This window comes from Diadema setosum, chromosome 16 (genome assembly GCF_964275005.1).
Source record: "Diadema setosum chromosome 16, eeDiaSeto1, whole genome shotgun sequence".
In the NCBI taxonomy this organism is placed as follows: domain Eukaryota; kingdom Metazoa; phylum Echinodermata; class Echinoidea; order Diadematoida; family Diadematidae; genus Diadema; species Diadema setosum.
Genome location: NC_092700.1, coordinates 24,196,221 through 24,222,467, shown reverse-complemented (window position 1 = coordinate 24,222,467; position 26,247 = coordinate 24,196,221). Strand labels below are relative to the sequence as shown.

The 26,247-nt window shown below is 40.8% G+C and overlaps 1 pseudogene; it reads right to left on the bottom strand.

Annotated features, from left to right (window-relative positions):
- Nucleotides 1-23,818, bottom strand: part of LOC140239730 (uncharacterized) — a 42,445-nt pseudogene extending 18,627 nt beyond the window's left edge.
- Nucleotides 23,819-26,247: the final 2,429 nt, after the last annotated feature.

Sequence of the window (26,247 nt, the reverse complement as noted above, 5' to 3'; positions counted from 1 at the left end):
GTATTCGTAAATACACCGCTACCACAGCTCACAGTAGGCCTACTTCGTACTTGGCTATGAAGCGGACATGCATGTGTTCACAATCGACTTCTCAGTGCTGCCAGTGACTCGAGCATTACGAGTGCACTTTCGAAATACAACGATAAGATCATTACCAATCCACATGTAAACTAATAATAGTAGATCGAACTTCCGTAGAGTCTGGTTCTGCGTTTTCAAACTGATTAGTCAATTAAACGTACGTGATATGTGAGCGTGATTGTAGCCAATGTACAAAGTGTTACTGTTATGTGTGTGCAATGTGATGTATGTTGTAGAGCTATCGCAAGCGACAGTTCAGTTTCCTGCAGTTGTTCACTGATATGATCGGACGAACCTGTACCTCGTGAGGGCAGCAGTGACATGTTTACGCACACGTGCACAGCCCGCATTTAGAAACCATGTTCTCGATCGCATAAATACGTTCCATGTGTACACAGAGACCCCGTTTACAGTGCGAGGCTCGGCCGCAGCCGAGCCGCGGCCGAGCCCAGCCCCGCTTCAGTGTAAACGCGCAAAAGGCCAAATGCGAGGCCAAAATTGGCCTCGCATTTGGCATCGCTCTGGAGGTGGTCTCGGCCGCGGCCGAGCCGCGGCCGAGCCCGGCCTCTTCTTGGTGTAAACGCAAACTGGGCCAAATGCGAGGCCAATTGCGCGGCCAATTTTAGTCTGGCTTCCAAACCCTCTGCCTGTATCTTTCGCTATTCAGGATATCAACCCCCTCAACGTGGAAAACTAGTATAGTTTAAGGTGGTTTTGTCCTGCAAAGGATTCTTTCCTTCGGCAAAGGCCTTTGCCCGAACGGCGACTTCGTCGCCACGGAATTCATTTGGCAAAGGGTCTGAAAACCAGACAATACCAAATTGCATTTGTTTACAAGCAGAGCGCCACTACGACAAAATATTGAAAGGTTTGAATCAAAAGCGCGGCCGAGCCCAGCAGTGTAAACGGACAAAATTGCGAGGCTCGGCCGCGCAATTGAGGCCGGGCTCGGCCGCGGCCGAGCCGCGGCCGAGCCCGGCCCCGCACTGTAAACGGGGTCTTTGACTCCTGAGAGTAGGCCTGGCGCCTGTGCGAGTCGAGTCCTTTTGTTGCGACATGGATTGTTGCCCCTACACGGAGTGTCGCCTCCTGCTCCCGGGGCGACAATCCGTGACGAGGGCTGGCGGCACGGATTGTCGCCCGCCCTCGAAGCACATTTTGCTGGGTAATATCGTTCTGGACATAATCATTGAAATACTAACACATAACTTACATGGCTACATCCATGCAAACATGCCACGTAAAAAGTCATGGTGAGGTTTCAAGGAAGTGTGTATGTGCGCGTGCACATGATAATTTAGTGTCCGTTTGTGCGTGTGTATGTGTGTGTGTGTGTGTGTGATGGAAGAAGAGCCCGGCCTCTTCTTGGTGTAAACGCAAACTGGGCCAAATGCGAGGCCAATTGCGCGGCCAATTTTAGTCTGGCTTCCAAACCCTCTGCCTGTATCTTTCGCTATTCAGGATATCAACCCCCTCAACGTGGAAAACTAGTATAGTTTAAGGTGGTTTTGTCCTGCAAAGGATTCTTTCCTTCGGCAAAGGCCTTTGCCCGAACGGCGACTTCGTCGCCACGGAATTCATTTGGCAAAGGGTCTGAAAACCAGACAATACCAAATTGCATTTGTTTACAAGCAGAGCGCCACTACGACAAAATATTGAAAGGTTTGAATCAAAAGCGCGGCCGAGCCCAGCAGTGTAAACGGACAAAATTGCGAGGCTCGGCCGCGCAATTGAGGCCGGGCTGTAAACGGGGTCTTTGACTCCTGAGAGTAGGCCTGGCGCCTGTGCGAGTCGAGTCCTTTTGTTGTGACATGGATTGTTGCCCCTACACGGAGTGTCGCCTCCTGCTCCCGGGGCGACAATCCGTGACGAGGGCTGGCGGCACGGATTGTCGCCCGCCCTCGAAGCACATTTTGCTGGGTAATATCGTTCTGGACATAATCATTGAAATACTAACACATAACTTACATGGCTACATCCATGCAAACATGCCACGTAAAAAGTCATGGTGAGGTTTCAAGGAAGTGTGTATGTGCGCGTGCACATGATAATTTAGTGTCCGTTTGTGCGTGTGTATGTGTGTGTGTGTGTGTGATGGAAGAATGTGTTTATTATGTCAGTTTTTTGCGTATGCGTTTTTTTAGCTGCGCGTGGGGAGGGATACCTAGTAAGCTGTTGCTGGCATTAAATGTTGATATTGATTTTATCAGCAGCTTTGAATTTGATGAGTTTGTTTGGCAGATTTGTATATGAATTCGGAGTGGAGGTTGCGTGCGGGCGGATGCTGCTTTTCTGCATGCAGTCCATTAGGTCTTAATTATCAACATTGGGAAATCGTTTCATCAGGAAGGAATGTGGTATCGGTTCGGGCGTGCGTCGGTATGTGGGAGGGGGTTACATTTCGTTATTGCAAAAGTTTGTTATTCTGAAGGCTCATTCGTCCGAAGGCTCATTATTCCGATGGTTCGTTATTCCGAATTTCATTTTTGGATCAACGAACCTCTAGGTATAGGGAATTGTGTGTTTCGGATAAATGAGGCCTTGGAAAAAAACGAAACTTCGGAATAACGAACCTTCGTGTGTGTGTGTGTGGGTGTATGTATGTATTTGGGTTGGTGAATGTGGGATGATTATAGGTTTTGTTTTCAGGGGTTGGTGGGTTGGGGATTGGATTTGAAGAAGGATAGTTATAAATGGTATGACAGATGTTGGCAGGATTTAATATTTAGGATAGATGTAGGCCCTAGATTTGTTTCGGTTGGGGAGGGGAGGGGGTGGTCGGGGTTTTTTTTTATAACTGATTTCATTCTAGATTTGTGTAATGTATTTGTGGGTTTTTTTTTTTTTATTGTATATGCCCTTGTAAGTAAGCAGGTGTTACATGATCCAAACCAATATATTCAAGGAATATAGGTTTGGTAGGGCCCTACATGTCAAAACTTTCTCGTGAAGAAATTATTAGTAGGGTTGGTCTATAATCGAGTTATCTATGTTGAAGGGAGATTATTTGAGGTATAAATTAACAAATGGATTTGTTTGTGTTTCGAATTGCCATTTGTAACTTTTTTTGTTCTTGTTACATCCAGAATGGGTCGATTTATGAATGATTAGAATGAAATCAATGAATATCAAGGAAAAAAAGTGTTGAGTTGGTTTATTTGCATTATGAGGATTTGTTTGAGTGCTTGTTGGTGTTTGTTTGTATTATGTATGTATTAGCAGTGTGCAATGGCAGTTCGCTTGTGCTAACATCAACTAACGATTGACAAATTTTTACGGCGTGTGGAAATTATTCGCTCATGCATAAAGCATGCCAAACCTATTCTGGCACAAAGAATAGTGGTATGGACGTTCTAATTTATAAGACTGATGGAAGGAAATGACTGCAGTGAAAAATGAACAAAGTCAAATAACATTTGGGGAGGGTACCTCCCTCGTATGTATTTTCTCTCGGTCTCTCTCTCGCCTAGCCCGCCTGCGAATATTTTTTCCGTACATGGAAACGCTATGGGACATGACTTATTCATAAGTTGAGCTGAAAGACTAAAGTGCGCAAGCGCGTGGACGAAAACTGTAGCTTGGCCAACTTGTACACAATGAACGGATGTTGCGACACGGATTGTCGCCCCTACACGGATTGTCGCCTCCTGCTCGGGGCGACAATCCGTGACGGGCGCTGGCGGCACGGATTGTCGCCCCCGTCACGGATTGTCGCCTGGCGACAATCCGTGACGCTTGTGCAGTTCCCAGTTTTTGACCTCGAAGGCGACAATCCGTGTTGGCAAAAAATTTGTTGCGACACGGATTGTCGCCCCGTCACGGATTGTCGCCCCGGGCTCGGGGTGGTTACTCCGGTTTTAAGCTCTGGTGGGATGGGTCGCAACATCCGTTCATTGTGTACAAGTTGGCCAAGCTACAGTTTTCGTCCACGCGCTTGCGCACTTTAGTCTTTCAGCTCAACTTATGAATAATTCATGTCCCATAGCGTTTCCATGTACGGAAAAAATATTCGCAGGCGGGGCGGGCTAGGCGAGAGAGAGACCGAGAGAAAATACATACGAGGGAGGTACCCTCCCCAAATGTTATTTGTCTTTGTTCATTTTTCACTGCAGTCATTTCCTTCCATCAGTCTTATAAATTAGAACGTCCATACCACTATTCTTTGTCCCAGAATAGGTTTGGCATGCTTTATGCATGAGCGAATAGTTTCCACACGCCGTAAAAAATTGTCAATCGTTAGTTGATGTTAGCACAAGCGAACTGCCATTGCACACTGCTAATACATACATAATACAAACAAACACCAACAAGCACTCAAACAAATCCTCATAATGCAAATAAACCAACTCAACACTTTTTTCCTTGATATTTATTGATTTCATTCTAATCATTCATAAATCGACCCATTCTGGATGTAACAAGAACAAAAAAAGTTACAAATGGCAATTCGAAACACAAACAAATCCATTTGTTAATTTATACCTCAAATAATCTCACTTCAACATAGATAACTCGATTATAGACCAACCCTACTAATAATTTCTTCACGAGAAAGTTTTGACATGTAGGGCCCTACCAAACCTATATTCCTTGAATATATTGGTTTGGATCATGTAACACCTGCTTACTTACAAGGGCATATACATAAAAAAAAAAACCCACAAATACATTACACAAATCTAGAATGAAATCAGTTACAAGAAACCCCGACCACCCCCTCCCCTCCCCAACCGAAACAAATCTAGGGCCTACATCTATCCTAAATATTAAATCCTATCAACATCTGTCATACCATTTATAACTATCTTTCTTCAAATCCAATCCCCAACCCACCAACCCCTGAAAACAAAACCTATAATCATCCCACATTCACCAACCCAAATACATACATACACCCACACACACACACACACACACACACACACGAAGGTTCGTTATTCCGAAGTTTCGTTTTTTTCCGAGGCCTCATTTATCCGAAACACACAATTCCCTATACCTAGAGGTTCGTTGATCCAAAAATGAAATTCGGAATAACGAACCATCGGAATGAGCCTTCGGACGAATGAGCCTTCAGAATAACAAACTTTTGCAATAACGAAATGTAACCCCCTCCCACATACCGACGCACGCCCGAACCGATACCACATTCCTTCCTGATGAAACGATTTCCCAATGTTGATAAATAAGACATAATGGACTGCATGCAGAAAAGCAGCATCCGCCCGCACGCAACCTCCACTCCGAATTCATATACAAATCTGCCAAACAAACTCATCAAATTCAAAGCTGCTGATAAAATCAATATCAACATTTAATGCCAGCATCAGCTTACTAGGTATCCCTCCCCACGCGCAGCTAAAAAACGCATACGCAAAAAACTGACATAATACACACATTCTTCCATCACACACACACACACACACATACACACGCACAAACGGACACTAAATTATCATGTGCACGCGCACATACACACTTCCTTGAAACCTCACCATGACTTTTCACGTGGCATGTTTGCATGGATGTAGCCATGTAAGTTATGTGTTAGTATTTCAATGATTATGTCCAGAACGATATTACCCAGCAAAATGTGCTTCGAGGGCGGGCGACAATCCGTGCCGCCAGCCCTCGTCACGGATTGTCGCCCCGAGCAGGAGGCGACACTCCGTGTAGGGGCAACAATCCATGTCGCAACAAAAGGACTCGATCGCACAGGCCTACTCTCAGGAGTCTCTGTGTACACATGGAACGTATTTATGCGATCGAGAACATGGTTTCTAAATGCGGGCTGTGCACGTGTGCGTAAACATGTCACTGCTGCCCTCACGAGGTACAGGTTCGTCCGATCATATCAGTGAACAACTGCAGGAAACTGAACTGTCGCTTGCGATAGCTCTACAACATACATCACATTGCACACACGATAACAGTAACACTTTGTACATTGGGTACAATCACGCTCACATATCACGTACGTTTAATTGACTAATCAGTTTGAAAACGCAGAACCAGACTCTACGGAAGTTCGATCTACTATTATTAGTTTACATGTGGATTGGTAATGATCTTATCGTTGTATTTCGAAAGTGCACTCGTAATGCTCGAGTCACTGGCAGCACTGAGAAGTCGATTGTGAACACATGCATGTCCGCTTCATAGCCAAGTACGAAGTAGGCCTACTGTGAGCTGTGGTAGCGGTGTATTTACGAATACTACAGGGCCGGCGCAGTGTTTTCAAAAGTGTGGGGGTCCACTTCCGGGTTTCACGAGCTAACAAGCCAAAAAAAAAAAAAAAAAAAAAAAAAAGTTCATCTGTTCTCCCCGTCTACTTCTGGGTTTCTTCAGCTGACAAGCAAAACAAAAACAAAAACAAAAAACAACAACAACAACAACAAAAAAGGAGGTCCTCAGATCATCTCTACCCGTCCGCTGCCGGGTTTCTTCAGCTGACAAGCAAAAAAGAAAAAGGTCTTCAGAGAAGAAACATAAACTTACCGCCGCCATACTTCAAGATCCCTATCTATTTCTATATTAGTGCCACTTACGTACTTCCGGGTTAAAAATAAAGTGTGGGGGCCCAAAGTGATGACACCTTATGTACAGGCGCGCCGGAAGCAGTTTTGGATTGGGGGGGGGGGGCAAATATTGGAGGGGGCTCAAGATAGACATAAATGTTACACAATATACACATACACACACACACACACACACACATCTATATATATATATATATTAATATATATATATACATGTATATATATATATATATATATATATATATATATATATGTGTGTGTGTGTGTGTGTGTGTGTATATATATGTATATATATATATATGTGTGTGTAAAGTGGCGTACGGTGGGTCGAAACATTGGGGGTGGGCACCTTGTGGAAAAGTAATTTTGACGGTGTGTATGCATGTGCGCAATAATGGGACTACAATTAACATTGCGGAATGTGATACATTCAACAACGCATTGAGCAACATTGAAAGTTTTCCTTACATGGATTATGGAATGACGGTGTGAAACGACAAATTATATACTGTCAGCAACATCAGGAGAATTGCATAACAATAAAATTCGAGCGAGCGGAGCGAGAGAGCTTGAAAATTTTGACATTTTACAGTCCTAAAACTGCCGTTTGTAGCTATATCTTTCGCTTTGGAAACTAAGAGGGGGGGGGGCATCGGGCGCAACTGCTAGCAATTACTGGCGGCAACATTAGGAGAATGGCATAACCATTCAATGCGAGCGAGCGAAGCGAGCGAGCTTGAAAATTTTGACATTCTACAGTCCCAAAACTGGCGTTTGTCTCTATATCTTTCGCTCTGGAAATTAATGGGGGCGCATCGGGCGCAATTGCTGGCAATTACTGGCAGCAACATTAGGAGAATGGCATAACCATTCAATGCGAGCGAGCGAAGTGAGCGAGCTTGAAAATTTTGACATTCTACAGTCCCGAAACTGGCGTTTGTAGCTATATCTTTCGCTTTACAAATTAATGGGGCGCATCGGGCGCAACTGCTGGCAATTACTGGCTGCAACATTAGGAGAATGACATAATGATTCAATGCGAGCAAGCGAAGCGAGCGAGCTTGAAAATTTTGGCATTCTACAGTCCAAAAACTGCCGTTGTAGCTATGTTTTTCGCTTTGGAAATTAAGGGGGAGGCGCACCGGGCTCAACTGCTGGCAATTACTTGCTGCAACGTTAGGAAAATGGCATAACAAATAAATTTGACCATTAATTTTGACATTTTACAGTCCCCAAACTGCCGTTTATATATATATATTAGCTTTGGAAATTAAGGGGGGGGGGCAGCCCAGGCGCAACTGCTGGCAATTACTGGCAGCAACATTAGGAGAATGGCATAGCGATTGAATGCGAGCGAGCGGAGCGAGCGAGCTTGGAAATTTTGACATTTTACAGTCCAAAAACTGCCGTTTGTATAGTAGCTACGTTTTTTTTTTTTCGCGTTATCTATCTTATTTTATCTATATTATTTATTTGTTTATTTATTTATTTATTTGTTTTATTTATTTATTTATTTATTTATTTTTTTTTTTTTTTTTGGGGGGGAGGGGCTTTTTGGGGGGGCAAAAATCGTTTTGCCCCCCACTTTTTGGATTGGGGGGGGGGGGGCGGCCGCCCCCCCCCCCCTGCCCCCCCACTTCCGGCGCCTACGCTTATGTATTCCTTTGTATGGTGCACAAAAAGTGTGGGGGCCCGAGCCCCCACGGCCCCCACGGCTGCGCCGGCCATGTACTAGTGCCCGACAAAAAGGGCGTGCAAAAGATTTCGGAAGAGCTCTTATTTGGCCATTTATGCATGTACGAATAGTGGTAATGTGGCATCAATTCCAAGCCTTTGGCTGCAGAGGTTGTAGCTTGTAAAGTTGTACATTTCACGCGAGCTGCGCGTGTACCTGCTCTCCACAATCTACTGCACTTTCTACGAACTATGCTCGCCACGCCGGCTGCCGGCGACAATCAGGATGCTCTCCGCTCCCCGCATGCGGGGTTACGTAGGGCGCTCATGAACCAGGGAGGTGCTAGAGAAGGAGAGGCAACTAAAGCTCTCCTTTGAAGTCATGCGCGGCACCGCCGAGAAGTTATGCGTTCAACTACAGGTGTCACCCATGTGCTTTGACAAAAGAAAGCATCCATAATCGGGACTAGCGCTCTCACATCTAGAAATATTTGCTCCTACTGCAATTCGCTCTCTCAGGCTTTCAATGTGATGGCAACAATGAATAAGCCAGTTCGGGGTTAGCTCATGGGCACATCGGTACAAATGACCTTTCTTCTTTCTCAGTTGATTAGGCACTCCACGAGTTTTCAAGCAAGAGAAGGTATTTCAGCCTACGTAACAATTTATGGAATTCATCAGTCATGTTCAAACAGAAAATGAACTTGCGCAGACCAGGTGACCAGAATGATCCACAATTAGCACTTTGGAAAGCATCCATTTCATTATTTCGCATTGAATGTATTAACAATCCTTTTCAATTGATATTGTCAAATTCCGCTTTTGCTGTCAGGTGGATGTGCTGGCAAGCACCACTCATAATGATCACTTGAATAATCATTACATCACAGATGCTTATCTCAGTGAATAAAAAAACCAACATGCTCTACCGGTACTGATGACCTTTTTCTGCTCATGCTCAAAGGGAACACCGAACTGGCTTATTAATGTACCTTGAATTGGAGCAGCGAATCAAAATGCAGTGTAAAACTCACAATAATTACAGCAAATAGTTTAAAAGCACGCTGGAACACGCTTTAACGGAGTACTTTATTTGAAAGATCAAAATATTCCCTTATTAACAGATAGAAAATTATCATGCGGAAATGTGCGCATTATAGAAAAAAAAAAGGGTTTTTATGAGGGCCTAATTTTCATTTCCTTTCGATTTGCGAATTACGAAGAAACTAGAAATACATGTTAATAATATTGAATTCTTTCCTAAACTATTCTAAATCAATTCGAGTATTTCATTTAAAATTTTGTGGTGAAATAAAGCTTGAAATTCAACGAAAGGTGAAATGCGTTCTTCGTCTCCGAACTTCGTCTTGCAACTAGAGCGGTGCCGAGCATGACTTCAAAGCGTAATGGAATGCTAGACATCCCATTGTAACGCCTTGAACCTAAACATGTGTTCGCATGAATTACGAAGAGTTGCCACTCCATCTCTGTAACACCTCCCTGCATGAACTGCGAATCGAATGTAAACTGAATAGCGAGCACGTACGTACGCACGCAGTGATCACACGTGATCATGTATGTATGTACAATATGCGAGTCCGTTCATTCGTGTACAAATTGGCCAAGCTATACTATAGAATTTTAGTCAGACCACGCGCTTGCGCACTTTAAAATTTCAGCTCAACTTATGAATAATTCATGTCCCATAGCGTTTCCATGTACGAAAAAAATATTCGCAGCCCGCCTCACCGCTGATATTGGTTGACACACCCATACTATTTTTAGATCAACGCTGGGGTGAATTCTTTAAACACGTGCTCACACACTCTGAAGGCGTTTGTATTGCCACAGTAGCGCCACTATATTCCACATACACACGTAAGCATCAGGGGCGGATCCAGGAATTCCGTAAAGAGGGGGCGTGTTTACAAAATTAAAGGGGGGCGCACGCACCCCTCCCCCATTTTTTTTCTCTTTATTTCTTTTGTTTCAACAAAAAATAATGGGGGGGGGGCGTGCGCCGGTTGCGGTCCTCCCTGGATCCGCCCCTGAGCATACAGGCACACGTATGCACACAGACAAACAAACCACAACCACTATACAACCACCACACATGCACAGTTTCTACATATTGTATTATTATACTCCAAACACACACACATACACAAACACACACACACACAACAAATCATACACATCACATATCATGCAGCTCACAATAACGCACACACGCACACACACACACACACATACGCGTAACTTACCAGTCATACCCATCCCACCAAAGCTTAACACGGGAGGAACCACCCCGAGCCCGGGGCGACAATCCGTGACGGGGCGACAATCCGTGTCGCAACAAATTTTTTGCCAACATGGATTGTCGCCTTCGAGGTCAAAAACTGGGAACTGCACAAGCGTCACGGATTGTCGCCAGGCGACAATCCGTGACGGGGGCGACAATCCGTGCCGCCAGCGCCCGTCACGGATTGTCGCCCCGAGCAGGAGGCGACAATCCGTGTAGGGGCGACAATCCGTGTCGCAACATCCGTTCATTGTGTACAAGTTGGCCAAGCTACAGTTTTCGTCCACGCGCTTGCGCACTTTAGTCTTTCAGCTCAACTTATGAATAATTCATGTCCCATAGCGTTTCCATGTACGGAAAAAATATTCGCGACCCGGGCTAATTCCTAACTTTTCCATGTATATAATACACACACATAAACAAACACCCACAATTAGAGGATGCTCTATAGTGCAATTTTGGACATCCTTCCCCCGCTCCATCAAGTCTTCGACGCCACCTCGCTGGTCATATCTCCCCCAATCATGAGTAAACCGACACCCTCGACTACCAGTGGCGGATCCGGGGGCGCACCCTTCCCTCCCCCCCCCCCTTAATTTCCAAAGCGAAAAAGTATAGCTACAAACGGCAGTTTTTGGACTGTAAAATGTCAAAATTTTCAAGCTCGCTCTCTCCGCTCGCTCGCATTGAATTGTTATTCCATTCTCCTGATGTTGCTGCCAGTAATTGCCGGCAGTTGCGCCCGGTGCGCCCCCTTCCTTTATTTCGAAAGCGAAAAAAATATAGCTGCAAACGGCAGTTTTGGGACTGTAAAATGTCAAAAATTTCAAGTTCGCTCTCTTCGCTCGCTCGCACTTAATCGCTATGCCATTCTCCTGGTGTTGCTGCCAGTATTGCCTTAGTCCACTGCCTGGACTGTTTTGTGTGATCATTTACCGCGCGCACACACCGCTACAGCACGCGTATGCCCTACCGTACGCTCGTGTATTATTTGCCACGCACGCACGCATCTCGACCTCCAAAACAGTCCAGTCTGGTTTGCCAAGTCTCCCCGAAATATTTCGGAAAAAATTGGCCCCACCCTCACCCGCTCATTCATTTCGAGCATCCTGATTGGTCGATGAGATCGCGTCCAGCAGGCGTTTGTGGGATCGAAAAAAGTCGATCGATCTCTAATCTTGTAGTCTTATTGCAAAGAGGTATATTGCATGTAGCAATATAACATACGTATTTTACGCCAATACTTGTATCAATCTCTACATATGTTGATGAAATTTCAAAATTATTTTTCTTTTTATTAAAAATTGCTCAAATGATATATTTTAGAGATCATAAGAGGAGAATGAAATTAGAACGTACATAAACCGTGCGTAAGAATAAGACTAACTTCTACTCGTTTCCATAACTGTTATGAATTAAATTACAAATATCACAATAACTAACATTTTAAATCTATGTTTCGACAGAAAAAAATAAATTTAAAATCAAAAATAAAAAAATTGATAAATACATGTAAAAAAGATATTCGCCCATTTAAAGCATCGTGACTTACCGTACATGTCAATTTCGAGGTGGCTTTTACTTCTCGATCGGGGATCCCCCGGATCGCGTGTACAGCATACAGCTTGTGCAACAAATGTGCTTTTCGTATTGATTCCGAGTCTTGCGTTTTCCGACCAAAATCTGTGCAGCATTTCAAGTATTTCCTCCAAACCTTGTTTGCATGATCAATGGATGTCAACATCAGCGTCTCCGCGTCGCTTTTCTGACAGTGATAATGAGAAGAGCATTCAATGCAATGTGCTACTGAGAAGCTTGGATTCGTTGACGGTTTCGGGGAGCAGCAGCAGAACCAGAACTTAGAAGTCCCAGGTACTCGTTTCTCCGTGCGTGGTCATAGACTCATGATTTCGTTTATCTCCATGCCGACTGGTTTCGGCAATAGTGTGGTGTTCCAACTTCCAAGCTGCACCGTTGTGCGTTGATATTCTTTGCAAACTAGATCTTCATGATGGACCAGACTCTCCGAAAGCTGTGGCTCTTGTCATGCCTTTGAAGTCTTTAATTTAGGACCAGATGAGCAGGGCTAATGGATCTTGCTTGGCCTGCGTGACAAAGTCGAAGACTCAAGCGGCCTAGCGGTGAGCTAATCATTTAACGTTAGATCTATCCAGTTTCTACAAATGATTCGTCAAGGCAACTTTCATTACGTGTCTCTTGTCTTGAATTACAAACTGTAACTGTAGGCCCCTAGTTGAACAACAACAAAAAAATGATTGTAAAACTAAATGTAGTTAAAATGTCTGGCCTCTGGGCCGGGTAGGGTAAACACATGTCAGGCTTCTACTACAGTACTACTCTTGTGAGTGTTCCTAGGTGCACTGAGCTGAGTCAAATCCTGTGTAATTGTAATAAATTGTTAACACCATAACTGCACTGGTTTAATTGTTTTGTACAGTACAGTAACTACTGTAACTTTCTCGCATACAAATGTAATTACACATATAGGCCTACTGCCTTAGCTTTAATCTGTGAGACACAGCCTGTGTCTCGTCGGCTTTGCTCCTCTACACAGACAGAGGAGCAATCGAGACACACGCTGTGGCCCACAGACTAATTCTTCATGTGCATGTACATCGAGAAAAAACTCAAATAGGAACATGCTTCAGTATGCAAATGTACTATACTGAAAGGGGACAACTTTGCACAACAGGGAATGACACTAGAACCAGACAGGGTTTGCCTTTTGAACACTTTAATTCGGTCTCCGGCACCGAATCGTCAACATAGGTCCTCTGAGGACAGTCGCCATCTTACGTTCTTCTTACCGCCCTCTCTCGGCGTATCTGTTACAATCGTTTACACATTATGTTCCCTTGCAATACTTGTTCATCTATAGATTAAAATTATGCAGTCTTATAGCTATGCGATATGCATTGAAGAGACTGCAGGCATTATTGAAATCACATGTGCAATGTAGAAATTTTTTTTTTTATTTTAATCTTACTGTTTTTTTTTTTTTTTCTTATTTTTCAAATAGAGGGACTGCATCTGGAGACACCAAAGCATTTCGAGCAGTGTATGGAAAATTTGGTAAATTACGATCGGAACTCAAGTCGTCAGTCCCGCTGTTGCCCTGACAGCCACTGCAACCAGAGATGTGCGTAGCGGTATCATCGAAAAATTTGGTCTTCGCAATTATGTCTGGGTAAATCAGTTGCCGGACAAGTAAAATATAAAACATGTGGTCAAGTCTGCTGCAAGAGATTTAGATACAATGTTCAAGTGGCTGGCAGATGACTTGAAGATCCATGGTGCATGTTGTGAAAGGATGATAAGAAAAATGTGCAGTAATGTGTACGCGACCTTTATGGCACTGCTTCCAGAAGGTTGCCACAGGTATGTTAATAAGTTTATATGTACCACCAGAACATGGAAACTGATATCCAAAAGGAAATTGTTGACAGCATGTTAGCAACAGATGGTGAAATCAGAGTTCTGATAGCTACCATTGCATCTGGCCTGGGTGTTGACGTAAGCAACGTATACAGTACGGTTTTGTGTGGCTGCCCAAGTGATCTAGACGATCATATCCACTTTTTAAAAGCACTAAATTTTCAGGCCTTATCAGATATATTGGTAACATGAAGAATCATGTACAGCTGTACAGCTGTACATAGTAGCTGAGATTTTTTATTTTTTTTTAATGAAAAATGTCACGTATACACGTGTACATGTAGCTTAGCTTGTACCTTTGGGATTTGAAAATTGTTTTTTAGAGAATTCATATGATTGTTTTAAAACAAGAATCCACTGTGGGTGTTTTTCCTCCTTAAGGTTTGTAATGGTGAGTGGTTGGTACATTGGTTTCTGGTGTACCTGAATTTTTGCAGTTCCATGCTACATGTACAATAATTTTCTTTTTATCACTGCAATTACTGTACCTTGCTCTTATTCATGGAAGCAAATACAATGTACATTTGTACACACCTACTTTTCATACTGTACTTTGTTTTTTAGGCGTGAATATTTTCATTTCATCGGACATGTTGATGGGTACATATCGTAATTACAAGTGATAAAATTATGGAAAAGTTGAAATATTTTAGTTCAAGGTTGTGTTTTTGTGATGTAGTGGATTACATGTACATGTACATACAGACCATGCCAAGTGGGGATGGGCTGTGTGTTTTGGGTGTTTGGGTGGGTGTTTGAAAATTGAACTGAAAATGCTGTTTGTCTGCACATGTAATTGTACATCGCATGTTCATCTATGCATACATGTACATACAAGTGTACAAATGTGTAGAGTGTGTTTGTGAGTTGTACAACTACCAAGAACTTGTTTACATATAATACTTTCTTTACATACAAAATCATTCATGAGAAGTACAGTATGTTCTTTGGCCCATTTTGATAAAACTAAAACTAGTTCTGTTAATGCACATGAACATTTGTACCTATAGTTTGAACTGTGTAGCAATGAATTTATTTTCTTTTTTGAACTTTGAAGCATTTTTTTTTTTACCAAGAATTGTTGTAAAGCGCAACAAATGAAAAAACAAAGATTTCTTTGTCATAACTTGTAACCAGTTTGTGTTAATCCTGTGTTTTTGATGTGTAATGAGAGTCTACTACACATGGTAATCAGACTGAAATGTGACATATCAAATGATTTCTCTGACATCAAAATTCAGAGTCAAACAGTTTACAATGTATTTTGTTTGAAATAATGCACTGTTGTTGAACAATGATCATGAACTATCATGAATATACTGTAAATGTATTGTATATTACAGTACTTGTACATGTACATGTACAAATGAAAGTGTATAATGAAGGAATTTCAAGAGCATGGAGAAACAACTGAAATATGCCTGATATTTTATCAACTATAGAACATTTAATTTCAGTTCCTTATGAGTAATTGGTGGCACAGAATATCCAACTTTAAAGACACTTATACACCTGAGGAATTATTTTGAATGTCCTTCCCAGAGTGACAACTTTTTGAACTCATTATTGACAGTTGGGAGTGGGATGCTAGCTTCGAAACTTTCTTGGTAGTTGGTACAACATTAACAGTTTTACCATCATGGCCAAATTTTTATAATGAAGGCTTAAGAAGTAATGTGATAAAAAAAATGTACAATTATACATATGCTCAAATTACACTACTCGTAGTTCATTTGTTTTCACTTTGCTGTCTGCTCTTACTGTACGTGAAATGATGAAGACTACACAGTGTGTTTAACAGATATTGCACATATGTGTAATGTACACGTACACTGTACATTGTACATTTCAAAGTACAATAGTGATAAATTGATGTATTTCCTGACCACACCTCAACACTGAAAAAAAAATCTAAACTTATTTGCCAATAATCAGGTGCCATAAACGTTGAAAAAAGTAAAGTCTACTACACTGTACAGCTGTATGTACAAAGTACATATACAATGTTTTAATTTGGATGTGATTTGTAATAGGAGGTTTAATCAAATTGCCAACATGTGAGTGTGTGTGTGTGTGTGTGTGTGTGTGCGTGTGTTTGTGTATGTTTGTGTGTGTGTGTGTGTTTGTGTGTGTTGTGTGCATGGCCCACACATTTCCCAAGCATAATTTCACACTGATATCCCCCTTAAATGTTTGTGAATAAGAAAAAAACAAGTTGCTTTGTCAGACTGTCTTTTGATATGAATAGGCCTACTTATTTAATAATGTATATATACATTGAGCTAGTATTTTGAGCAAATACAGGTATGGTTTGCCAAAAAAAGGAAGATATATATATATATATATATATATATAACCTTTATATGCATATGCAGAAGGGCAGTTCAACCAAAACTGTTCACTTGTAATGCCAGAGACAGATGGACCAATATCTCTAGCAAAAATGCTCTTAAGAGTCTTCGTCTTGGTTTACTAAGTTTAGCTTTACTATATCACGAAGACTCACAAACAAAAAACTGAGTGACGGGGTATTCTTACAACAGGAATATTGGTCTGATTGTCTCTGTTACAGAAATTATCAAAGTGAATAGTGTCGGTCTAACTGCCCAGTAGGCCCTACATGAAGTGGTAATAAAATTATAAAAGTTGTACAAACTTAGCGCAATTCTTTAAATTTAGACTGCTCTCTAAAAAAGGCACCTTCTGGTTCATTACATGTACTTCAAATCTTTGCACTACAAATTGTGTAATGTGGTAGTACCTTATCCCCTTCACCTCCACCACCCCTGATCAGAATATGCTTGATATCTTGTATACCATAGCTAAGTAGCGGTTCATAGAACCTACATCTCACAGCCCTGAGCTTATAATAAACAAAATTACATTGTTATTTAGTGGGCCACAAGTGCCTATGTCAATTAAAGAATTTCTTTAATTTCTGAATATTTCATCATACAATATTATTAAGGAAGAATAATTGATGACAAAATTATTTCCTTTAATGAATATGATTGGCACAATCCCCCCTCAAAAAAAAAATATTGATCCCCTTTACCAACAATATCATCGCCAAACAAATCTTCCAACTTTTCTTGAGGTCCACATCTCACGACCTTCACAGAGTTCTTTGCAGTTTTATGTAGTGTTTGGACGTTAGAAGTGGCACATCACAAATCATACATCGGCGAGCTGGCGATTTGTAGCTCGCCATTTTCAATCTTAAGAATAATATTCAAGTCATCATCGAATCTGGGCACAACAAAGTCCAAAACACCACGTGAAAGTAGGTCGGACATAACATGACTGCAACCATAACTTTCAGCCAGTCAAAAACGTTGCACGAATCAGCTGTGCAACAATGCATGGTACGGATCACTGAAGAACTGAATACATGTATCGCATTGCATTGTGATCAAAGAGTTAGAGTTGGCTCTTTGATTGTGATAATGTGTGTTGTGCAAAAATGCAGGCATCTCTGTGCACATAATTGTTGCAGATCGCACTGTATTCACGGTGCAATGCACACAGCTGGCTGCAGATCGATCGATCCCACATAACTTTTCTGTGATCGATCCCTTAGTTTTCATGCATACGCAATGAGCTTGCGAGAGATAGGGCATTACGTAAGCATACCTAATATGAACTTTTGACCCTACGCACTGTCAAACCATTCTGGACGTTTTTTTCGGACAGGTTTTGTTGGCGCCCTCATCGATATCGAGCGGTTACAGGGGATAGCGCGATAAGCTGTGGAGCGCGCGTGGATGCGTAATGATAAAAAACGTCCAGAATCTGGACTAGTATTGCCTGCAGATGGGTCCGGTGCGCCCCCCCCCCCCCCTCTCCTTTATTTCTAAAGCGAAAAATATAGCTACAAACGGCAGTTTTTGGACTGTAAAATGTCATAATTTTCATGTTCGCTCGCACTTAATCGTTATGCCATTCTCCAGATATTGCTGCTAGTTATTGCAAGCAGTTGCGCCCGGTGCTCAGTAAAATGTCAAAATTTTCAAGCTCGCTCGCGTTTGATTGTTATGCAGTTTTCCTGATGTTGCTGCCAGAAATGTGTCATTTTACACCGTCATTCCATAATCCATTAGGGGGAACAACTCCATCCCACAACCTCCCCCCTTGCTCGCTCCCCTTGCTCGGGCTCGGTCGCGTTCATGACATCAGTGTATCTAAAGAATGCTAAAAGTTTATTTAAAGGATACCATTAAATAGGCAAATTGTTCAATAACAATTTACTTCAAAATGTACTGATACCTTAAACAAGTGGGACTGTTTCGAGTCGATAAAACACGCAAAAAACCTGCATCAAATTGCACGTTTTTACAACATCAAAATGCAAAAAGTGCTCACCGTGGGAGGGGGTCACTGCCTCCCACATCCTCTCCCTCACTCACTCCGCTCACTCTTGCTAGGCCGCGTTCATGAAATTCAGTGTAAATATACAAACAGGAAGTTTATTTGGATGATACTATTTCATAGGCAGATATTATTGTTCAATAATAATCTACATCAAAATATACTTCTACCTTAAACAAGTGGAACTGTTTCAAGTCGATAAAACAAGCAAAAACATGCACCAAATTGCACCATGTACAACATCAAAATGCAATTTCAGTTCTAACCGTGGGAGGGGGGTTGGCCCCCTCCCACACCCTCCCCCCCCCCCCCCCCTCGCTCGCTCCGCTAGCTCGTGCTCGGTCGCGTTCATGACATCAGCGTAAGAATCAATAAAAGAAGTTTATTGAAATGATATGATAACTATTTATAGGCACATTGTTCAACAACAATTATCAACAAAATGTACTGCTACCTTAAACAGGTGGGACTGTTTCAAGTCGCTAAAAACACGCAAAAAACCTGCATCAAATTGCACCATTTACAACATCAAAATGCAAAAAGTTCTCATTGTTGGAGGAGCGGGGACAACAGGCATTTTCACACTCCCCCCCCCCCCCCCGTGTGCCCCTTGCTCGCTTCCTCGCATACTAACCCCCCCCCCCCCAGAAGAAATCCTAGCTACGCCGGACCGGTGCCCTTTCCCCGCTTGGTTTCCGTCAAAAAACACTAAAAGTCTGGAGATTGAGAGCTTCCTGTATTCCAAATGTCTGTCCAAAAATCGCGCTACATTTAGTGTCAAAACGCACCCTCCTTGAAAAAAAAGCTGGTGACGCTCCTGACCATTGACATTTTCGCCCATTAAACTTTAATACCACTGATATTTTTGCCTTGCACCAACTTCCCTAGTTTGGCTTCAATCCGTTCAAATATAATAAATTGCTGTGATAGAAATGATTTTGGTGAGAAACGTAATTGTACCAGCTATCAATCTATCTAAGTTTCTTTTTTTATATCCATGAAGTATTTTACCATCGAAATTGTACCATGACATTTTTTTCCCACTGATATTTAGATCATTAAATGTTTAAGACATATTTCCCTCCAGTAACCTCTACTTCTGATTTGATATCCATGACTTTGCCTTACGTGTAATTCCAATGAGATTTACTTTTGATTTCGATCTATTTCTATACGTTCTGTGCTTTCAACTACATCTCGCAAAGAACAATTATCATACACTCCCACAAAACAAGATTCTATTAAGCCAAAATTCGCTGTCTTGTCCTGTCGCTTTTATATGCTTTAAAGTGAAGTGAAATCATTCTGCCTGAATTTTGTAACAAAGAACTATCACGTTATATCAAAAAAAAAAAAAAAAAAAAAAAAAAAAAAAAAAAAAAAAAAAAAAACTTCCATCCTAAAATGATATGAATACTTACCCTTCAGAGCAAAGAAAATTGAATTAATGAAAGCGGACTTTCCTGCGCTCATCTGCCCAAATAGATTGATGTTTACTCTCTTCAAGCTGCCAAGGTCACATCCCGAAGCTTTTCCAGGTTGGTAGTCGCTTATCTTGGCTCGTAGCTTTTCACGCTCTTCGACTTTGCACCGTAACATGGAGAAAACATTACAACTATGAGACACTGAAACTGCTTTATTTCTAGGAATATGTTGAAGTTGTTTTTTTTTTTTTTTTGTGAAAGGCCTTATCCATTTTTAGGGATCAAATTGTGATATTTTTTTGGATTTGTTTCATTCATTTTATGTCACCACAATAGTGTCAATGGAAAACGATTATATTATTGAAACAAAAGAACCACAAGAATCATATCTAAATTCTTAATTCAGTTGAGAAAGACATATCATTAGACACTGCAAAACTTTGTGTTGCATGGGCAGCGGTGTTGGCATGATGGTATGTTGCGTGTTGTCTAAGCTGCAGATACTGGGTTCTAACGTACCTGCGGCTGACATCCTTTTTGTCCTTTGATAAGCAGTTTCACCTTCTACATGCTAATATTGGTCCTAGAAGCACCACTTGCAGAATAGCGCTAATGAACCTTGCCGAGAAAACCTGAATAACATTATGCCAACAACATAAATTCGAGAAAACATGATTTTTCAATATTATTTGATAAATGTATTCCCTTACTCCTTGGATCTATGAGAGGTTTCTTCCAGCCTGGAATCCGCGATAAACCTGCAAGTGTATAAACAAGAGAAGTGCTATAAGATAAGACTGCATAAATGATAATTCCCAAACGTTTATGGAATACATATAACATGTATAACACGTAAGGACTAAGTAAAAACGTTATTCTTGATGAATTCTAAGTTTTCTTATTTCATTTCCTTCTGCCTGACATCGACATTTTTTCGGTCCTGAAAATTACAATCAACAAAGTGTACAGCCAAACTAAACTCCAGTACTGATGTTTAACCATCTGACCATTAAACTTAAACAATTCCCTTGGGTTATGGGACCAGATTTATTTGAAACCAACTAACTCCAAAAGCAATTCTTTCTTTACACTGTTTTTATCATTATGGTACAAGATACAGGATTTTTCATAAAATTCAAATATATAATTTCCCCATGGTGAGTTTACTGTAAATATGGAAATCAACATCTTAAATCAGATGGAAGATTTTATTTCCCTTCAACTCGTAATGCATCCAAAACCGAGAAAAAAAGCAAGATATCAAACTGCGATTTGCAGCTAGTGTAAAGCCAACTATGAAATTGATTTAAAAAGATAAAGTCTGAGACAAGACACGTTAACATTACCGTCAGGAATGAGCTCTGGCTTGTAAATCTGCAAAAGTTTTCCAGTCGCGAAAAACATCACTGTTACAAGAACTACGAAGAGAACCGTTAGGCCGATTCCAAGTGCGATTTTGTTTGGACCTGGGACGTCTTTGTTCCGTTATATAGAAGACAGGAAGAAAGAACCACTGTTATTGAATAAAGTGTGCCCGTTATGTAATACATACATGTGTATTTATATCTATATATATGTATATATATATATATATATATGCATATATTATATAGATATGACTACCCACTGACACCCCCAATGAGTAGGCCAAAATGAATTTTTCACTTTTCTCCATAATTCATGTTACCAGATTACACTCTAATCTTTGAAATGACACCTTGTTATTAAAAGTGGATCATCTCAAGCCAATCAAAAAGTGATTAGATCACAAAGAGTTACAAGCTAGGATCAGTTTCATGAAAAGAAAAGACAAGAAGAGATCTTTTTCAGTTAGTTGTCAGGTACAATTGTAGTTCCCACAGAGAGTAATGATGTAATATACTGTGAGGATAGTGTCATTAAAGTTGAGATTCAGATTAGCTCAATATGAAACTACAAACTTAAAATACATTTGGTATTTAGATGACGAAAGAGAAGCGAACTTCAACCTCATTGAGATTTTTGTTTGTTTGTTTGTTTGTTTTTTTTAATACAGATTGTCACTATCTATGCGCCCCAGCTATGATCACACTATATTGGTTGAGAAGAAAGACGTTTTAGTTGACATTGATTTACCACATTAGCTAGAAGGTGAAAAAAAAAGATAAGCACACGCTGTGTCTTCGGGGCGCACTCATAATTCTGAATCGTGAAGCAATGAAAAAAGCATTTCCAGATTACATGTTGTAGGAAAACCAAAAGGAGAAACTTTAATATTTCTTCACCGCTTACCATGAAAAGATAAAACGGTGATAACTTTCGCTGAGGTTCCCTCGACTGAAAGACCGGACGCCGTACACTTGAAGTCTTGGTCCGTGTTGTCATTGGCGGTAACAGTAATTGTCTCGAGTCTTTCGAATGTTCCGTCTGACAAAGTGTACTGGTCGGACCACAGCGGGGGCAGTACTCGACCAGACTTGCTCCACATGAGTGAAACATTTGGCCGAAACCCCGTGACTCTGCAGTCAAGATGAAAAGTTGGGGCTTCCCTCCACGTTTGGATGGTACAAGAATTCGAACTGCGGACCTGTCCGACACACTGCTCGATGATATGCTCAGTCGCCTTGGCTGCCAGAAGTGACAATGATAAGTATGGCGACTGATTCAAGAACGATTGATGACAACAATTAAGGTAATACGCACGTGAAGAGAACAATAAACAAAGAGCATTTATTGTGAAAATTGGACGACGCATCAGCAATGATGTTATCAGTGTGTTTTACTGCTTGTATCCAGTTCATTTCAATTCAGTTCACTTTATTTAATTTTTTCTCTTCTTCCATAGAACCTTACATGATATATGACTATCAAATATGATCTTAATACTACAAAATCTTTGACTGTACAACGTAAATTTTACAGGTTATTTGTGTATCGAAAGCATGTCTACATAGTTTCACGCAAACTTATGTTATATTATACAATCATTGACGACAATGTTGCATATAAAAATTGTGCTCTATTATTATATACACTATACTGCATGTATAACTTTATGAGAATTAAGATTGAGCAAGTTTACAATCCAATTAAAAAATCTTCACTCCATGTAGTTTCAAACACTTATTCTTCACTTGCATAGACACGTTAAAAGAAAATTATCGTGACATTATGAAACTACCTAGCATGTTATATCACAATTTTCTTCTAATAAATGCAGGTTGGCAAAGTACTTTTTCTTTTTCTTTTTGCAGGAAAACAAATGCACACGCAGTTATTAAACCAGCTGGCACTTACGTTGGCTTGCATTCGCATATTTGGTAAATCTTGTACAGTATGCTTTCTGTCGTATCTATTTATGCACGACCTGTTCATGACGTATAATTTACTACGAAAGTGTCGATGAAGAACAGCAGCACTTTTGCGTTCCTTTTTTGGAGAGCTTTCTTTTCCAGTAAAAGAAACACATTTTTTTTTCTTCCATTGAGTCACCTCCCAACAGCAATCGCTTGCATCTATAAGCCTGCAATTTCACAAAAGTTTCACTCACATGACAAGAATATTGTATCGTTCTGCTGTTTCTGTTTTTCAGCAATCGTGACAACTTATATAAATCAAAATCATCATCTCCGTTTTCCATTCTTCCGTTTTAAGAGTATGTAAACCCTGCTTTGGTGAACTGTTAACTTACCATTTATGGTGAGACTGGTGGAATTCGAGAAATCCTGGAAAGACTCTAGAACCACTTGACAATGGTAGTTACCCTCATCCGCCACCTCCAGATCTGTGATGACGAGATTGAAGCTTGTGTCGATAACAAATCGTTTCTCCTTGCTGGAGAACTCCCCGTTGAAGTAAGTAGCTTTGTTCGTCAACTGGTCAGGTTCTGACCTGTTTTCTTTCGACCAGTACACAGCGAAGGGCTCCTCGTGGAAGATGCACGGCAGTCGGATGTCGTTCCCTTTCCATCCTTCAGCGATAGGGTCGGTACCTACCATCGAGGCTTGACGAAGGTGTGTGACGAACGTAAGACATTAAAAAAAATAGTTGGTTAAGTTCGCAATATTTCATACATTATTTCAGCATCTTGGCAAGAATCAGCTGCTGTATATTAAGCAAATTGACTACGAACCCAAAGTGTTTCAAATCCTTCCATGTGGCAGAACGAAACGCTTCGCAAAAAGCGTTTCCATTGCACATGAAGTTTCATTTGGCTATAATTTTGTCTTTTTTCGGGGGAGGGGGCACCACTGCTTGCGTGCTGATAATTCATCTGTTTCCAAATGAAGCCCTTTGCTATCCATTAAACATGTATTCTCTGATTTTATCTTACGGTGTGAATTGTTGCTACCTCGTTGAACTAAGGGTTACAGTCAATCAACTCTGTTTGTTTGTTTTTTTCTGTTTTTTACGATGAACACTATGATCACCTCAACGAGTGTTTTACATGAAACACTGAAGAAAACGTATTCACCTTCCTGGTGGATATTCATATAGTATATTATGATTAAGAAGTCTGTAACAATGATAGAGAAATCTTACATTAATTTATCTGGCCTATAGTTGTTCTGGGCACATGTAGTTATAGTACTGCGTATCTTGCAGTGAGGGTGATAGTATTAATCTTTGCTGGCTCTTGAATTATTTCCATCAAGATGGAAAACATAGGTCCTAAATAATATCAATCCAACTGTGCAGTTCAATGTTCAAATGTACGAGAGATATTCATTCATATAACACTAGACAAACTGGTAACTATAATGTATATTTACCCATCTTAGATATGTTACATCGCAAAGATCTGTTAAATCAGGGAGGTGTCTCACCTCCCTGGTTAAATATCAAGAAGTACATGTTGGTAATTCTGTGCCTGATGAAGTGAAGTTATGTCCTACCCTTGCCTCTTTTAAACGTATATAGATATAATAGATATTTGTTAGATAATTTTAGTTTTTGCAGAAGTTTTATCAAACATTCACGTGATGTCTTCAATGTGTATTTTTACACATTTTTCACTCATAGTTTGCCTGTTTTTATGTTTTTGTGTTATTTGTCTTTCTTTCCCTTCTTTTAAGCGTATATTACAATGTACATACAATCTCAAGTGGGAGTCCAGCCGTTACAGGTAGAAAGACCAATGGCCTCTGCTGGCTCCTCCATTTTCTCTCTTAGAATTTCATTTTTTTCTATCTCCATTGTGTGTGTGTGTGTGTGTGTGTGTGTGTGTGTGTTTTATTGTACATGACTGTATACTGTTACCAAATGTAATGTTATTTATCTCCACTTTGTCTTTGTTACATGCATTTTAATGAGAATTTTGGAAATAAATGAAATGAAATGAAATGAAATGAATCACCGGCACAGCTGTAAAATGCCAGCACTATTACTGTTCATCATCAGTGCAGCGAGTCATGATATAACCAGATAGATATAAAATCGACGAATTTCGTTCTATTGGCAGTCGCTTCCCAAAGTCCCAATAGGACTGCAAAAAGCTTTCCCTCATTACTATCAATTCTCGTATAATCATCATACCCACTCCTTTATCTTTTCAATATGAATTTCCTATATGCACTTGTGCATCTTTTCCCACTTATTCCAATTTACAACCTGCGTCGTCTTTTACACCGTGTACCATCAGCGACAAGATTAGGTCCAATACTACTATTGAACAAGATTATAAACGTATATCACCAATGTGCGAGCAAAGATCATGTTCCTTGAAACATGGACCTTGTCGTTTAAGTGCACATATATCTGCTTATCTTTCTTTCAATGACTTAAAATTACCCAGTTCTCGATATACCACCATGATGATATCAGGTACAAAGTACATCTTTCCTGTTGTAACAATAAATCCCATCTCCTCATGCAGTCATAGTATTCACTCCACGTCACGCACATGCCAACTGAGCAGTGGAAAATTCCCCTAAACGTTTGCAAAGTCATTTTCTATGTAAATTTCTATCATAATTCATGACTGAAACTACGAAAATTTGAAGACATGAAAAAGGAGCTGCAGGAGTGTACCATTGTACCATCCGCACGCATTATTGTCTCTTGGCCTACCTATCCGGCAAAAGATGTGTCTAAAATGCCGTTTTAGTACACTAACAACTTCACAATTTTAGAGCAGACTAATTGCAGTTCTCGGTGTAATATTTTGAGTAATTTCTGTAAATCCAAAATCTCACCAGCGCGATGGGCCTACGGCTAAATCTGCAGAAAAAAAAAAAAGCCTGTGCAGTAAGCTTATCGCATAGTGTCTAGGACCTTTACTCTTGTAAATAAATCAGTATGGTAATCATATATCTCAGTCGGCTTTTTCAACAACATTCCTGGGTAAAGGCAATCATATCTCCTCTCCTACTAATGATCAATAGTGTTGTCTCTATGAGTAGCTTAATTCCAAAATCACATTCCAACT